At 41.9% G+C, this 6,182-nt stretch overlaps 1 long non-coding RNA gene across 1 annotated transcript; it reads left to right on the top strand.

Annotated features, from left to right (window-relative positions):
• The first annotated feature begins 2,183 nt into the window (after nucleotides 1-2,183).
• Nucleotides 2,184-5,173, top strand: LOC138919704 (uncharacterized). Its single transcript, XR_011430111.1, has 3 exons — nucleotides 2,184-2,255; nucleotides 4,142-4,249; nucleotides 4,847-5,173. It is a non-coding gene; the product is annotated as an uncharacterized lncRNA (long non-coding RNA).
• Nucleotides 5,174-6,182: the final 1,009 nt, after the last annotated feature.

Here is a 6,182-nt window from a genome sequence, read left to right as displayed (position 1 = left end):
TGAGGCTTTTTTGTAATAAGAGCTTTCCAAAGGTCTCTGGTTTAATGGCACTCAATAAATCTTTTAAAATAGTAAAATTGAAAGAAACATTTTTTAAATGCCCCAGGACTGTATCCTGTCTCACAAGCATTAGGATTAGTATTCAAGGAAGAGAATTTTTTGTGAAACAGTGACAGAGCTCAGTGCAGCATACTTGACAACAGTCTGGAGGAGAGGCCCAAGAACTCACTCCCCAGTGAGTGAAGCCAAAGCTTTTGAAACAGGCTGATGACTAGATTATTATGGAGAATCTGATCCCTGATCCAGTAGTGATGCTCCACCATCAACAACTTGATGATGGATAGGCTACAAGGAATCATAAAGAAAGAAAGAAAGACATTCCAATCCCCTCTGGTGATGCATGCCTCATTATTCCAGGAAAAGATGAGATATCCAGCTGTTAAAAGTTTTTATCTGAATTTCAGAAGGGTTATAAAATATATGCTTATAAAGAATGGAGTATCATACCTATTTGTGGAGAATGTATCCTGTTTTAATTTTTAGAGAGACATTAAATAAAATGATTTTGTTCCTTAAAAACTTGATTTTGTAGGTCCCAAGATGTGACTAAGTCATACTTACTTTACTATTGTGGGGACCCACTCAAACCCCCACAGATGGTATAAAGATTATTTTAAAGTGAAAGCATTTGAGCTACAGGAGATGCAGAAAGAACTCTCATCTGAACTTCTGATATCTAGCTAAAGCAGAGCCTCTAGAAAAATACAGCTGCCATTAATCTCCCTTCAAGGAAGTTTCCAGCAAATTCAGCTTCCACGAAGTCAAACTGCCCATTTCCATGAGCATGAAAAAGCCCAATAGAACCTTCCATACTTTCACACTGAAGCCCTAAACTCTTCCTTATTACGTTGGTGCATAAACTTTTATTCTGGCTATTGAGCGCATTACTCTACTGAGCAACTCCCAAGTGCATGTGTACATAAACTTTGTACACATCTCCTATTAACCTTTTCCTTGTCAGTTCATTCACAGGCCCCCAACCGTTTGAATCTAAGATGTTAAAATAAAAGATTTCCTCCCAACACTACTCAAGTCTCTAAGATTACTCTGCTTACAAAGGTATATATTAAGGGAGAGGACAAGAAAAATGTAGACTTGAAAGTACAAAATCAATTTGTTCATGCTGAAACAGAGTAAGTTACACACCAGACTAATAGGTTTGGCCTGATGGGGAAAATCTTTTTCCATTTTCTCCTGTGTTCAAACTCTCAAGAGCCATATCAACCTAGTCCTGAAGTTTGTTCTAGGAGGGTCATAAAGTAGGATCGGTATTTAGGTGAAAACATTGAATATATTTATTTATTCAGCATTTAATGAGCACCTACTTTGTATCAGGTCTTGAGAGAGACAACTGGAAATCCAGAGGGGAAAAAGACAGTTTTTGCCTTTAAGGATTACATATAGGGAGGCAGGGGGGAGGGGATTGGCAAGTAAAAGGATATTAGAATTCAGAAATGTAACATTATGGTAGATGTGAGCCCATAAGAGGAACTTAAGTGAAAGCTTCTTAGAGAAGGTGGTAAGTTAGCTGGAGGCGGGGGAGGTGGAGAGGAAATGTTTGCTTGACATAAAATAGCGAAAACAAAAGTAAGGAAATGGAGAACAATACTTTTAGGAAATGGCAAGTATTTCAGTGGGGCTAGATTTCAGAGAATGAAAGGGAGGAGAAAAGAGGCACTGGATATGTCACCTAGGGCAAAATCCAGAGAGCTTTCCATGCTAGGTAAACTGGGATTTTATCTCGAAGGCGAAAAAGAGCTATTGAAGGCATTTAAGCAAAGGAATGAGAACAGTTTAGCAACATTATGAAGAACAGATTGCAAGGAGGTGAGACCAAAAGAGAGACTAGATAGGAAGCCCTACATTAAATACTTAAGGAGAAACTTCCTGAGTGCTAGTATAAAGAGCCTTATTAATATGTAGCGATCAGATTGGTTGTAATGGGAGAAATACTCACATTAATCCATTACCTACACCCTGCACATTGCTGAGTGCTCGTCGTCACTATCTACAACTTTCCCACACGGATGGAGCTCACAGAGAAGGGTGTGGAAGGGAGTTTACGATCAGTGTCACAGACTTTGGTCCCTAGATGTAGACTTTTGCTGATATTCTGGCGCCTCCACAGAACTGCCTCCTCGGCAGTGACTTGATGGGCTGGTGAGAAAGGCAGCTGCTGGATAATAGTCACAAAGGTAAAGGAAAGGGAGTTCCTAGAGTCAATGAGGGGAGCGCAGCGGGGACAGCGAGCAGGCTTTGTGGGGGAGTGGGAGGAACCAATCACTGGTATGGAAGAGACATAGCAGTCCTGTGGGTCCTGGTGGGTGGCACCCCTCCCCAGGGGCAGCCTCTGCCGCATTCGGAGCAGTGGATTGTGGTTGTAGTGCCCGCCCTCCTTCAGCCTCCCAAGCAGCAACCCCTGCTTAACTTGTTACTCTGTTCTAAACCATTGCCCCATGCCCTCTGCTCTTCCCACACAAATGGAAATGCATTACTATAGGGGCAGAGACTTGTATTACAGGAAGCCACCACTCAGAGCTTGAGCCAAGGCAATGCAGTGTGAACTTCCCAGAGAATTTTAAGGAAGGAGATAAGGCAGAACTTGGTGTCAGAACTGGTTTGGGAAGAGAGGAGGGTGTGTCCTACGTTAATGAGTTCAGTCTTCAATTTTAAAGAATAATTTTTAAGCTAGCCCCCAAATTCTTGTCTAGAGGCTTCTCCCTTGCTTGGGGAAACATTTCAATGGAGTTTGGTGACAGATCAGCCCCAGGGCATGATTGAAAAGGCTGGGGAGTGAGATGGCGGGGACAGCTGAATGGTTACTCTATGTAATAGTCTAGAGTTTCTAGAAAACATTCAGGGAGAAGGACGGGAACTTGCAGTCCAGAAAGCCGGAACCCTTAATGAGAAAAAGCGTTGGAGAGATGGGAGTTGAGGAGTTAAGAACAAGGAAGTCTAATAATTAGTACTTATTTGTAATTCTCCTCATTACTTCTGCCTCCACTCCCCCAGAAAAGACCTGTGGTAAAAGGCAGCACTACACATCTGCCATATGTCAGTAATACTTTGTGGAAGGTTAAAACAACGCCAAAAACAGCTGTTTTCCACATTTGTTGGGAAGAAGAAGGATGGAAACGGGAGGAAAGAAGGAGAGTTTAGCAGAGGCGCAGGAAACAAAGGGCAAAGACCAGGAGAATTCACAGCAATATGGAGATGGGCTCCAACCAATCTCCTTTTCACATTCAAGTATGGAGTAACCACATAAGGCAGCGCAAATGGAGTCATTTGAGAGCCTGACACAAATTACATTAAAACAAGGTGTCTCTTCAAGCCAGCTCAAAATCCTGACCCAATTCCCTTCCCCTCATCCTAAAACCCCAGGGACCCTTTCCAGGTTTGCCATCATCTTGCTTTGTTAAAAAGTGATTAAAGAAGACAGTGTAGGTGATACAAATGAGACCAGTCCTGATCTCAATTCCCCTACATTAAACCCAGCATATATGGGGTCAAAACCAAAAGCACTCACCCCCTCCCCTGCTTCTCTAACTTACATTCATGTGTAAATATTGGTTTTTTAAACCTTTGTATCCCTGAACTTCACAAGGCAAATAGAAGTTACAAATTGTTACAGCCCAGGTGGCCTCATGCTAGCATTTTGGCTAGTTACAGGTCCTTTGAATTTTTATTGCAGGGAAACTGATATGCAGAGAATATCAAGAAGCTGAAGCTTCCTAGACCCCAACTTCTCTGCTTCCTGGCACCAGAATCCACCATCCACTACGAAAGCAGCCAACCAATAGCACCCACCTGCAGATTCCCTTATGGGGCCACCCTCCTCCCTGCAAGCAGCCTCACAAGGCCAAATGCAGGCAGGTGGGAAAGCGCCAACCTGCAAGGCCACATGCTCCTCCTCCCCTACCTAAAACCTCAAATAAAAACCCCTACCTTTCTTCCTTTGAGGAGGTGGATCTGAGTTCTAACTAACTCTCATCTGCTCATCTGGCTGCCTTTCAATAAAGCTCTTTCCTTGCCATAAGCCTGGCCTCCCCGTTTTTATTTTGGTCTCTTTCTTGTGTGGCAGGTAAAAGAACCTGTGTTTGTGGCTGGTAACACAAACTGTATTCATGAAGTGACAAACACTTCATGAGTGGACAATCTCCTTTCAGAGAACTGCAAAACAAAGCTGAAGGTAAGAAGCTTTTATAGGATAAAGAATGAAGAATAAGGAAGAGACAAATAGAAAATACCTGATTTCCTGGGGCCATATAGTTAACCTTGTTTGGGCGAGAAGGCCCAGAGTTGGCCTGGCATTTGGGATTGGCTGACTGAATATAGTACTGAGTTTCTGGTCAAGCGGAGCATTTACAGGGATGTGAACGTTCTCTAAGTTTCAGTTTTTTGACATTGTACCCCAGATAGAAACGGCTCCATCTTGTGCCCAGAAATTTATTTCAACAGCTTCCAAAGCCAGTTTTGCCTTCAGCTTCCCTTTGGACTTATTATGTTGCCTGTTTTTCTCTTATTGATTTTTTGAATCTCTGTATCCCTTACGGGTTACAAGTCCTTTGCCAGGTAGATACTCTGTACCTACTTCAAGTCTGTGGCTTGCCTTTTACTCGTAATGGTATCTTCTGAGGAATGAAACCTGGGGCCAACTTGCTTTAACTACACTCAGTTAGTTGTCTGTTTGAAAAAGTAGTTAGATAATGCACTACTGAAACCCATCCTATAGATAACATCTCTGACTCCTGAGTCACCATAGTAACAGGTGCTTGATTTTTTCCAGGAACTGAGAGTTGGCTCCTTATCCAGTTCAGGCTGGTTAAGACCACCAACTCACCAACTGGGCCTGCACAGATGACTGATAGGTGACCCTTTGATATCAAGGAGCTGAAAACCACCCTCAGGTCATGGCAATGCCACCATTTTGTGAACACGCATCCTATGAAGAGCCATGAAGCTTGACTACACTTGCGGAGATCATCAATTACCTCACCTCTCCTTGCCTCCAGTCATCTATTCTCACTTCACACCACCCTGCCCCTTTATCCCATAAATATCTCTAATCCCTATTTTTCAAGGATGCAAATTTGAGATTTGTTCTCCTGACTCCTCATTGGCTGACTTGTGATTAAACCCTTTCTCTTTGAAAACTCATTGTTTTGGTGATTGGCTTTCTGTGCAACGAGCAAAAGGAACCCAGTTTGGTTACATGAACTGAAGCTCCTAATTTTAATATAGCACAATTTATCAATTTATTACCTTTTTCCATTATGGTTAGTGTTTTTTTATGAAGTCTTTGCCAGCCTGAAGGTCATGAAGATATTCTCCTATGCTTTCTTCTAGAACCTTTGTTAGGAGACAAAAACACTAACTCAAGAAGATATCTGCACCCCCATGTTCAAAGCAGTATTATTTACAATAGTCAAGACATGGAAAAAACGTAAGTGTGCATCGATGGATAATGGATAAAGAAGTTGTGAGGTGTATATATATAAATGAGGAAATCCTGCCATTTGTGTCAACATGAATGGACCTTGAGAGTATTATGCTAAGTGAAATTAAGTCAGACAGAGAAAGCCAAATACTGTATGATCTCACTTACATGTGGAATCTACAAATATGTATATATATATATAGAAAAAGAGATCTGATTTGTGGCTACCAGAGGCAAGAGGGGGAGGGGGAATTGTGAGAAGGTGGTCAAAAGGTACAAACTTCCAAGCAGCATGGTACTGGTACAAAAACAGGTGCACAGATCAACGGAACAGATTTGAAAGCCCAGAAATAAAACCACACATCTATGGACAGCTAATCTTCAACAAAGGAGCTGAGGGCCTACAACGGAGAAAAGAAAGTCTTTTCAACAAATGGTGCTGGGAAAACTGGAAAGCCACATGTAAAAGAATGAAAATTGACCATTCTTTCTCACCATCCACCAAAATAAACTCAAAATGGATCAAAGACGTAAAGGTGAGACCTGAAAGCATAAGGCTTCTAGAAGAAAATGTAGGCAGTATACTCTTTGACATCAGTATTAAAAGGATCTTTTCGGACACCATGTCTTCCCAGAGAAGGGAAACAATAGAAAGAATAAACAAATGGGACTTCATCAGACTAAA

The sequence above is a fragment of the Equus caballus genome, chromosome 20 (assembly GCF_041296265.1).
Source record: "Equus caballus isolate H_3958 breed thoroughbred chromosome 20, TB-T2T, whole genome shotgun sequence".
NCBI lineage: Eukaryota > Metazoa > Chordata > Mammalia > Perissodactyla > Equidae > Equus > Equus caballus.
Note: the sequence above shows the minus strand (reverse complement) of the source record. Positions and strands in the feature narration are given on the sequence as shown.